This window comes from Tupaia chinensis, unplaced genomic scaffold (assembly GCF_000334495.1).
Source record: "Tupaia chinensis unplaced genomic scaffold, TupChi_1.0 Scaffold143992_1, whole genome shotgun sequence".
NCBI lineage: Eukaryota > Metazoa > Chordata > Mammalia > Scandentia > Tupaiidae > Tupaia > Tupaia belangeri.
In genome coordinates this window covers 336,000-346,995 of record NW_006203843.1, presented here as the reverse complement: position 1 = coordinate 346,995, position 10,996 = coordinate 336,000, and the positions used below count along the sequence as shown (strand labels likewise).

The 10,996-nt window shown below is 41.3% G+C and overlaps 2 pseudogenes; both read left to right on the top strand.

Moving 5' to 3' along the window:
• Window positions 1-195: 195 nt before the first annotated feature.
• LOC102492967 (proteasome activator complex subunit 1 pseudogene) lies at window positions 196-2,036 on the top strand (annotated as a pseudogene).
• A 2,162-nt stretch (window positions 2,037-4,198) lies between these two features.
• LOC102492550 (BLOC-1-related complex subunit 7 pseudogene) lies at window positions 4,199-4,521 on the top strand (annotated as a pseudogene).
• The last annotated feature ends 6,475 nt before the right edge of the window (window positions 4,522-10,996 follow it).

The following is a 10,996-nucleotide window of genomic DNA, read 5'->3' as shown; positions in this document are numbered from 1 at the left end:
TGCTCGCCAGACAGACAGAGAGAGACAGAGAGACAGAAAGTGAGAAATCAGCCCCCAGGGGGGATGGCCACATGGCCACACTGCAATCCCTTCTCCTCCGTTCTCCTCTCGGGATCTTGGGCACGCACACACACGTGCCCAGCGTGAGTTTTAAGCCACCGGGTCCGGGACGCGAACCACGGTTGACTACATGGGAGTCCAGCGACATAGCCATTATGCTAACTGCTGGTCTCCAGAAAAAGATCTTATGTGAGTAATTAGATCTGGCCTCAAACTTATTGGAAGGTGGCAAGTAAAAGTGTAAAACCTAAGAGTGATTGAGACGAAGGTTGAGAACAGTCTATTAAAATGCAAAAGTAAAAAAGTTCCATAAAGCAATTTATCATAAATGAATAATGAAGGCAGAATAAACCAGACTGGCAAAAGACAAGTAGATGATGAGGCAGTGCACATGGGAAGCTCTTGAAAATAAACTGTGAAAGGAGAGGTCAGTGGCTTGAAGGGATGAAAGATGGAAGGAATAAAGTTTTTTTTTAATATAATGGATACCAATTGGATTGTTTGCCCAGACCCCCTTTCCTGGGAATTGATGCTCTCTTTCCCCTATTTATAGGGTTAGCAAAAACTGCCATATTCCTATAATCATAGCTTATTGAAAAATGTGGACACCTAATCCAGTCTGGGTAGAGCAGCATCTCATTCCCTAAAAATCTGCAATTGGACCATAATTATCAGCTTTTCTCTAAGTGTAAAGTTTAGAAGACATCAGCAGTCAATTTTCCCACCAAAGGGACATAAAAGATGCCACTCCCCAGAAGGAGAAGAAAAATTCAGACTCTTAGAAAAGAGCAGAGATGGGAGATAAGAGTCTTTATTATATCCAAGTCCCAGGTTTCAGATCATTCTTGGGACATTCTATCCTTAGTTTATCTGAGACAGCCCCATATCCTTACTATTGCTATTTTTGTTTATGATAGAGTTGGGTTAGAAACTACTTATCATCAAAGAATGTTAACTAATCATAAAACTGGTATCAAAAATGGAGTGTAGAGTCCCTCCACTCACAGCAAGGAAGGCTATGTAAGTTGCCAGAGCTACTTTTGCTTTCCTTTCCTGGTGCTCACTCCTTGCTCCTTGTATGGTGCTAGTGTCCCACTCCCTGGCCATTGTCACACTCAGGGTTCAGCCTGAAGCCCAAGCCAAGGTGGATGTGTTTCATGAATATCTGTGTACCAAGACAGAGGACCTGCTCAGAAGCTTTCCCCGAGAAGATTTCTGAGTTGGATGCATTTTTAAAGGAGTCAGCAGTTAATGAAGCCAACCTGAGCAATCTGAAGGCCATATTGGATATCCCAGTGCCTGATCCAGTCAAGGAGAAAGAGAAGGAGCAGAAGAAACAGCAGGAGAAGAAAGACAAGGATGAAAAGAAAAAAGGAGACAATGAAGACAAAGGTTCATCTTTTGGCCCAATGAACTGCAATGAGAAGATCGCGGTCCTCCTACAGGGCTTGAAGCCTGAGATCTAGGATGTCATTGAGCAGTTCAACTTGGTCACTACCTGGTTGCAGCTGCAGATACCTGGATTGAAGATGGTAACAATTTGGAAGTAGCTAAAGAGTATAAGGTGTTTGAGTTGATGACCACCTTTCAAACCAAGTTGGAAGGCTACCACACTCAAATCTCCAAATGTTTCTCTCAGAATGGTGATATCGTTGCTGAAGCAGCCAAGCAGCCCCATGCGGGTGATTGTTGACAGCCCATACATAAGCTGGGTGAGGCAGAATACCGGCTGATGGTCATGGAGATCTGTAATGCTTATGCTATATTATATGATATCATTTGAAGAACTTCAAGATGCTCAAGAAGCCCAGGGGAAAAACAAAGGGAATGACTATCAAGAGTCGCCTTTTATCCTGTGATGCGTACAGCAGAGAGCATCCTGCTTTTTACCAGGGACTTCAGACTTTCTCCAACCATCCTCCTACTGAGGTTTCTTCCCCCCTTGTCTCCCAGGCACAATAAATATAGTCACACTGTTTCTTTTTTCTTTATTTTTTAAAAAATAGCATGGTAAATTAGACCCTAAAATGTGGAACTGACAGAGATCAGAGATTTTCTGCATCAGTTCTTGGGAAGGAAGCTGGCAATCTGTGTTATTTGGTAGTGAAGCAGTTGCTTTTTGCTCTTTGGTCTAAAAACAGAGCCACTCTTTTGCTCATATCAAGAGATCTGCAATTGTTGAGGGTCAGATATTTATGGACCTGTCTAACCTATAGCAAAATTCTCAGTCTCACTTTAAAGGTTTCACTGATTATGAAATTGGCATCTAGGTGATTGAAATGAGATGATCTGTATGAGGAGTCTGAGATGATCTGTATGAGGAGTCTTCAGAAAGTTCATTTAAAAATGCTTATTTCAGGGGACCAGCAGTTGCTGGACTCCCACGTAGTCAATCACAGTTTGAGTCCTGGACCCGGTGGCTTAAATTCACGCCAGGCGTGTGTGTGTGCATACCCAAGATCCCAAGAGGAGAACTGAAGAGAAGAGATTGCAGCATGGCCATCCCCCCTGGGGTGTGTGTGTGTGATTTCTTGCTTTCTATCTCTCTTTTTCTGGTGAGTGCACATGCCCTATAGCAAAAACCTCTCCAAAAAAATGCTTATTATGAAAAATCTATGCAGGGATTTCAAAAATTTTGCACCAAAATAAACTCATACTGTATTTCCATTTTTCTGTCAATTTTTTAAATTGCCATAGGGCACATGTGCTCTCCAGAGAGAGAGACACAGGAAGAAGAACAAAGCACCCCCTGCCAATGGGGCATGGTCATGCTGCAGTCCATTCTCTATTTCTCCATTCTGTTGGGATTTGGAGCACTCAGGCATACAGACACCAGCCATTTTTTTCAAGCCACCAGGGCCAGGACTCCAACCATGGTCAGCTGTCTGGGATCTAGCTCCCTTAACCACTAAGCCACAGACAGCATTGGGGCTCTATAAATTTCAAAGTCTCCTTGTGTATGCACTTTCTAAGTACTCCTTGTTCTCCAACTTCCCTCAATGTGATGATGTCTACTTCTGTAAAAGCATCTAACTGGAATGCAAAGAAAGGAACAAGTGTAACATTTCCATGGCAGATCAGGAAAGAAAGACTTAATAGGGCCAGATCCATGGCACAACAGGAGCACATTGTTCAAGAGATACTGAATCCCATATAGCTGACCATGCAGTTCAAGTCCTGGACCTGGCAGCTTGAGAAACATGGTGTATGTGTGCATATGTGCCCCAAATCCCAAAAAGATGGAGAAATGAAGGACAAGAGATTGTGGCTTGATCGTGCCCCAGGTGGGAGGTTGCTTTCTCCCTTTCGTTTGCTCATATGCTCACCAGAGATTTTTTTTAAAAAGAGAGAGAGACCGGACGGACCCATATGGGAGATATCAAATTTAGTTTCTGGTCAACCTTCACACCCTAGGCACATGTTCCCACAATGCTGGTTGGGAAGGTTGGGAGTAGGGGTAGGAGATGTGGTGTGGGACTCTGTTGAGAGTGCTTTTCTGTCACTCTCATGAAAACAATACATTTTAAAAATTTTATATGTCTTTTTAATTTTATATTTTTATATTGCATTTATTCACATATATCTTTACAATGTTTAACATTTCTTTGTTATATGTGTCTTTGTAAAGAAAAAAAAAAAGAAAGGCTTTACAGCATTTAAATCAGCTATTATTTCTTATCAGAGCTTTGAACCAGAGACTTTGAGCAAAATCCCAGTGATAATGAGTCAAGTCCATAGGTAGCATGCTAAGAAACAGAAAGGGCAACAGGATGATACAGGCTGTTCCCTTTAGCAGAACTGAAAATTCAAAGAGCCAAATGACTAGAATTTTGGCATTCATCATTAGCATCTTATGTCTCCTCAAATGAAACCACAGGTATAAGGTTTTAAGATTTGAATTATTTTTCTTCTTATTAGAAAGTGAGAAATCACCCCCCAGGGGGGATGGTCACACCCCAATCCCTTCTCCTCCATTCTCCTTTTGGGATCTTGGGCACGCGCGCACACGCGCCTGGCGTGAGTTTTAAGCCACTGGGTCTGGGACGCAAACCGCGGTTGACTGCGTGGGAGTCCAGCGACATAGCCATTACACTAACTGCTGGTTCCCAAGATTTGAATTCTTGATTTGCTAGTTGAAATGATAGCAACTTACTTACAAGCACAATTTGGACAGTCCATGAAGGGGTTTCTCATGGAGAAGGTAAACACCTGAGGTACTGACAGGATCACTCTCACCAGGCAGGTGCAAAGAGCTCCCAGAGCTCTGAACTGCAAGGTCAGGCAGCTTGAAACGTGGTACTACAAAAGATGCCATCTTGTACTTGGAAGACAGTTTAAGGAAAATAGCAATAATAACAATACATCTTCCAATGCCAACAAGAAGCGATTCAGAAGAATGTTGAACAGTCATCAAATCTACAGGGCCATTTGAATCATTTGTTGAAACAGAGAAGCATATAAGAGGGCAATAGCACTTCTTTTTTTTTTTTTTTTGAGAGATTTTTCGCTATAGGGCGCATGCGCTCACCAGACAGAGAGAGACAGAGAGACAGAAAGCGAGAAATCACCCCCCAGAGGGGATGGTCACGCCGCAATCCCTTCTCCTCCAGTCTCCTCTCGGGATCTTGGGCACGCATGCACACGCACCTGGCGTGAGTTTTAAGCCACTAGGTCCGGGACGTGAACCGCAGTCGACTACCAGCGTCATAGCCATCACGCTAACTGCTGGTTCCCAATAGCACTTCTTTACCTCGTGCTCAGGAAGAAAAACATAAACAACCATCATGCTGTGGGTTTTATTTTCCATTTATTTCCTCTAAAAGTTAAGCTATAGAAGATTTGCATTGATAATACAGTTTCTCCTGAAAATAAGCTAAAAAGTTAAATTTTGGAAGCAATTCTTGAATAAGACTAACTTATGTTCTTACTGAATCTTTAAGTTGCTCTATTTAATTTGATATTGAAGCAAAATTGAGTATATCTTTGTTTTCCCCGTAGAACATTTTTTAGAGATTTTTGCTATAGGGCGCATACACTCGCCAGAGAGACAGAGAGATGGAAAGCAAGAAATCACACCCCCCCTCCCCCAGAGGGGATAACCACACCACAATCCCTTCTCCACCATTCTCAGGATTTTGGGCATGTGTGTACACACGTCCAGCGTCTGGGACCAGGTCTGGAAATTGAACTGCAGTCAATTACGTGGGAGTCCAGCGATGTAACCATTATACCATCTGCTGGTCCCTCTCATAGAACTTTTAATGTCAGAAGCCTTATTGTCCAAATACTGAGTAATATTTTGAATTCAGAAATAGAGCTTTTTATTGTGAACAGGTGAAAAAAATTTAATTCTCTCAAGGAAATCCAATCTGTTGAATGGGGACCATAATTGATCAGAAAGAACAGGGATTCTCCCCCAGCACGTCAGTATCATCTGCAAAATGTTAGAAATGTAAATTCTCAGACCTCATCCCAGACCTCTAGGAACAGGACCTCTGGGATTGGGGCCAGAAATCTAAGGAGTGTCAAAGATATAAAACTAGGTATTAGTTAAAGCAGAGTGATGAACATAGAATTAACTACTGACAGTAGGGAAAAGAGCTGAGCTTCCTTCTGATTTTTACAGAAGTGATTGGCATTTTAAAGTGAGAATGAGGGAGTAGAGAAGGAGAAAGAAAAATTACAGATGACTGATTAATGTAAATACAATTAGGCCAGCTGGGTCCGCTAGATGGCAATTACTGAAGTTAGATTTTCATCCTCCCACAGAGAATGGGATACAGAGTTCCTAGCATTCCTGATGATTAGATTAGATTTCAAAAGGAGAGCTTTCAGGTCCTAGAGAAAGACACTCCTGAATCATAAGATCTCTCTCTCTCTCAAAGGGACAAAAGAAGGATTCACAATGTTAAGTCCTATTTGGTAAATGCTGTAAGAAAAGGAGGCCTGAGGCTGATCAAGTGCTGGCTAGAACCAAATTATTTTGACAGCCCCAAGGATCTCCTGACAGGAATTCACTATGGGCTAGTTCCAGGGTGTGGCCTTAGGCTGATAGAAGCCATGCTAGTTTGGTCAAGTCTCATGTAAGGGTTGAATGGATTATGCTTGCTGTTTTTGCAGGTTAGTTTTGCTAGCACACTTCAAATTTGAGAATCACTGCTCTTCTAGAATGTACCCTAGGCTCAAGTATAGACTGGTTAAGCAAGGAGGTGCATCAGTAAATTGACTCTTATGAACATTTCTATGCCTGTAAGTTCTTTTTTCCTATCCACATAGAAATAGTGTAATACTCAGACCTGCTAGCTGATAATGGTGAGACCCCTCTGTTCCCAAAAGAGGATTTTCATTGTGGCTATCTAATTATTCCTCTGTTACTACATATTAGATCTATTGGTGGCAGTGTTACCAATTTTTAACTTACTCCCAAAGATGGTATTTTTCACTGTTTGGTGTCCCAGAGCCAGCTTATAAACCCAAAACTGAGTGTCATGGCACACTTTGACAGCCATGGAAAGTTAAAGCAGAAGAGTTCACAAATAAACTTCTACTTGTCTTGAGCTGGAGAGTTTAAGATATAGTAAATGGAAGGCCAGCAGATGGCATGATGGTTAAAGCATTGGACTCCATGGTCGACCACAATTCAAGTCCTGGACCTGATGGCTTGAAAATCACACTGGGTGCATGTGCATGCTTGTATGCCCAAAATCCAAGAGGAGGATGGAGATGGAGAAGAATGTATTGCAGCATGGCCGTAACCCTAGAGAGTGATTGCTTACTTTATCTCTCTCTGTGGAGCTCACACACTCTATGGTAAAACTTAAAACAAACAAACAAACAAAAACAGATATAGTAATGAGGTAATGGGAGGACAAGTTAGGGTAATAGAGGGGAGGAATATTGAAAACTGGAAAAGGTGAGACTTCCCAGAATTCCATCCCTGCCTCCTTTTTCTCCTTTTAAGGATCATTTTAGTGATTTCTTGGTGATCATAAATTGTCATGGTGCTGATAGCTGTGGCATTTGGTATGTAAATTACATGATGATCAGGTTTGGGGGGTCTTCCAGAGGTCATTATTGCAGCCATCTTGGATCCCCCCTGGTCCAGGCTGGTTCTTAGAGGCAGAGCACCACCTCATCCATAGACATGTATCCTGTTAGTTAAAGAAAAACATTGTTTAGGGAGTGGTTGGAGTTTGATATGAGCATGGGCCATATGGTGACAGCAGTTGAATTTATCAGATGTTGCAAGATCAAAAGGAGCCACATTTAGATTGTCACTGAACTAGAGAAGGGTCGTGTCTGTGCCATGCATAGTTAAATATGATTTACAGTTGTCTATGGATTATGTTAGGTGTGAGGATTTGGCGAATAGGTAGGGGGAAATGACATGTGTTTGTGGGTAGTCAAAAGATCTATAGGTACAAACCTATTGGGTTGTCTCCATAGCACCCCTTTTTTGTATAACCATCTCTACCTTATCCCCAAGGTTGAAGCAGAAGACACTCTTTATGTACCTGCCCAGAGAATTTGGAATTGAGCTAGAGGAGAGATTAAAATTCCTGGCTCACTTTCCCTATCTATATTATCCCTGGATTTTGTGAGACACCCTCATCTTTATAAATTTCAATTTTTGCTTAAGCTTGTTCAGATCAGGTTTCTATTATTTCAAGGGTCTTAACACATATAGTATAGGAGAAACTTTATGCTGGATGGAGCCCATTGAGAAGATAGAGATAACAGAGGCCAAAGCCTTGAAAGCAGAAGGGAATAGTAGATGTCATAGAACAGTGGTTCATAGTGTGTGCTTTGAAGCTGAGATCTGGGTTATAAAACCAGTTTAACTCTTTACTACCTGTATAACTTTAATGTTGTTTAACCTCTTGAACCCTTACTGTATCTGTGAAATAGGGACTCATTAATTTATTCAACAGATTTAATACCTACAACATGCCAGGAATAAAGGTAGGCAGTAAAAGGTTTCTAGGACAGTCAAGTTGCTTAGAAGGAAGGTAGTAATGGTACTTACCTCAGAAGCTTGTGAAGATTAAATGACACTGTAGAGCACTAGCATAATAACTGGCATAATAAACACCTAATAACTGTTCACTTTTATGAAGGGTAAAGAAAATGTATAGAGTTGACATCAGATTCATTCTTCTGTTGTTTTCACCTAACCAGTAACTAGTTTCTCAGTTTCTGCAAGAGCTCACATAGTTTTATTGTTCAAATCCTTGGAGAGGCTCTAAGCTCGGATGGTTATAGGAAAGAATTCATCAGAAGGTCTAATGAGGCTGTCATAAATCAGCAATTGGCTGATAGCATGTGACCATTTTATTAGTAAAGGAAACAATGACAGTGGTTCTCAACCCTTGTTTCCTTGTCAATATCACTTGAGCTTTTTTTTTAACTACCAGAGGGTACATGTGCTCATCAGAGAGACAGTGAGAGAAAGAATGCACCTCCCAATGGGGTGTGGTCATGCCACAATCCCTTATACTCCATTTCTCTATCCTGTCAGGATTTGAGGCATGCACACACATGTAATCAGTGTGTTTTTCAAACTGCCAGAGCCAGGATTTAAATCTTTGTTAACGATGGGGGATCTGGCTTCCTTAACCACTAGGCTATGGGACCAGCAGCCCCACTTAGCCTTTTAAAACAATACTAATTCTAGGAAATAGAACCACTGATTTTTACATTTATTATTATTATTATTATTTTAGGTTTTTGCCATAGGGACGTCAGCTCACCAGAGACAGAGAGAGGGAAAGTGAGAAAGGAGATGGCCACACCGAAAAATCCCTTTTCCTCATCTCCTCTCGAGATTCTGGGAATATACACACACGCCCAGTGTGATTTTGAAGCTGCTAGGTCTGGGGCTTGAACCATAGTCAGCCATTTAGGAGTTCAGCCACCTTAACCATCATGCCATCTGCTGGCCCCTTATATTTTATTTTTAATTGTGGTAAAATACATATAAAATTTGCCATCTTAACAATTTTTAAATATATGCTTCAGTAGTATTAAATATATTCAAATTCTTGTACAACAACAGCAATAAAAATGCTTCCAGATGATTCTATACAGTCAGAATTGAGAATCACTGAGCTGAAATACAGAAACCTTATAAATACTGGCTCAATTCCTGAGACTACTGCCTCATTTGTAACATGCATGTGAGCTAGTCCTTTCCAGTTCTAAAATTTTATGATAGCCTTCTCTCTATGTACCTCAAGCTCCTTTTTTTGTGTGGACTATCATCTTTGCTGCAGTTCTTCACTCCTATCTTGAGCTACTCTATAAGACCTACCTTCTTTTCCCCCAACTACATCAGTCAGCTCCTACTAAGCTAGTCACAGATGCAATTCTGTCATCTCATTCTTTTTTCTTTCTTTCTTTTTTGAGAGGTTTCTGCAATAGGGCATGTGCCCTCACCAGAAAGACAGAGACAGAAAGTGAGAAATCACCCTTCATGGGGGATGGCCACACTGCAATCCCTTCTCCTCCATTCTCCTCTCAGGATCTTGGGCACACATGCACATGGCGTGAGTTTAAGCCACCAGGTCCGGGACTCAAACTGTAGTCAACTACATGGGAGTCCAGCGACATAGCCATTATGGCAACTGCTGGTCCTTGTCATCTCATTCTTTTACCTAGTGGGACTCATTAATGATGGCACACTACTTAAAGGTTGTATGTTGGTCTTATCTCTTAAACACTTTCACCTCTGAACCTCACTTTATCACATCATCTAGCACCCTATGAGCCAATAATTAATCTCATTCACCAATAGGCATTAGGCTGACCCACACAGGTTGGGTTGTTTTGCCACCTCTATTTTTTCCCCTTTAAAAATAGTGATCTGTAAGTTCCCTTCAGTAGTAGTTCCTATTTTTAAAGAAAACTACTTATTGGGCACAGTGTGAAGACCTTTATATGCTTTTCCATTCAATCTTGAAACAACCCCACTGAAGAAATTATCCTCTTTTAAAGATAAGGACATTGACTCTGAAAAGTTAACCATTTTTTCCCAAGTTCATAGGCTAGAATATAAATCCAAGTCTGCTGGACTCCAAAAGGTATCTGGATCAACTACAATATAATACAAATAATCAGGGCCCATTTCCAGAACAGTTTGATTTCCCAAGTGCAAGTTTAGTGTGAATCACCAGTGATATCTAAGATTAAGCACAGTTAGCAAATTAGGGGCAGGGGTAGATGTCTTTACATATCTCATTTAATAAAAACCCTTCATTTTATTGATACAAAAGAGAAAATGAAGGTTTAAGAGGTCTGTGAATCCATGCTATGTACCTTGTTGCCTCCATTTAGGGATCAACTAAGATGTAATGTCTCGAAATCATCAGGTCAATAAATCAAGTTATATTTTAAAAAACACTTTTAAAACCCACATCTAATCTTGACTATTTGACAGGTCTATTACTCTTCTTCGAGGGCTCTTTGCATAAACATACATGGTTCTTTTTTTTTTTTTTTTTTTTTTTGAGAGAGAGATTTTCGCTATAGGGCGCGTGCGCTCGCCAGACAGACAGAGAGAGACATAGAGACAGAAAGCGAGAAATCACCCCCCAGGGGGGATGGTCACGCCGCAATCCCTTCTCCTCCATTCTCCTCTCGGGATCATGGGCACGCACGCACACGCGCCCGCGTGAGTTTTAAGCCACCGGGTCCGGGACGCGAACCGCGGTCAACTACGTGGGAGTCCAGCGACATAGCCATTACACTAACTGCTGGTTCCCATAAACATACATGGTTCTTCTACCCAAATTATCAAGTGAGCCAGTGATGTGAGCCAGTTTGATAGTTTTCCCAGTCATTGTAGAATGGTAAGTGAGAGGTGTGGGAGAGAGATTTCAAAATACACATTTTTTAAAGGTAGGCCATAAACACTACCAATTTGAAAGGAAACATTCCT